Source organism: Myotis davidii, unplaced genomic scaffold (assembly GCF_000327345.1).
Source record: "Myotis davidii unplaced genomic scaffold, ASM32734v1 scaffold1055, whole genome shotgun sequence".
Taxonomy (NCBI): Eukaryota; Metazoa; Chordata; class Mammalia; order Chiroptera; family Vespertilionidae; genus Myotis; species Myotis davidii.
The window spans coordinates 731,631-732,033 of NW_006286477.1; positions in this window are offsets into that span (position 1 = coordinate 731,631).

The following is a 403-nucleotide window of genomic DNA, read 5'->3' on the forward strand; positions in this document are numbered from 1 at the left end:
GAGGCCCTTCCCTCCGACCCGCACAGCAGCCCCCCAGGTCCCCGCGGGGCAAATGCTGGACCAGCTCAGGGAGTCCCAGTTCGACTGCCTTGCCTTCCAGTGGCCACACGGTGTCGCTGTGGTAACTCGGCCCTGCACTGGCCAGACCCGGCCGGGATTGGGGGGAGGCCTGGGGGACCCCCCTGTCCACTCCTGAGCACAGCAGCCCTGGGTCCCCGCCCCCATCCATGGAGACTCCGTCTCCCTCCCGGGGGGCCACCAGCCAGGGATGGGCAGTCCTTTCCTTAAACCAGGGGTCCTCAAACCACGGCCCGCGGGCCACATGCAAATACAAATATTGTATTTGTTCCCGTTTTGTTTTTTTACTTCAAAATCAGATACGTGCAGTGTGGATAGGAATGTG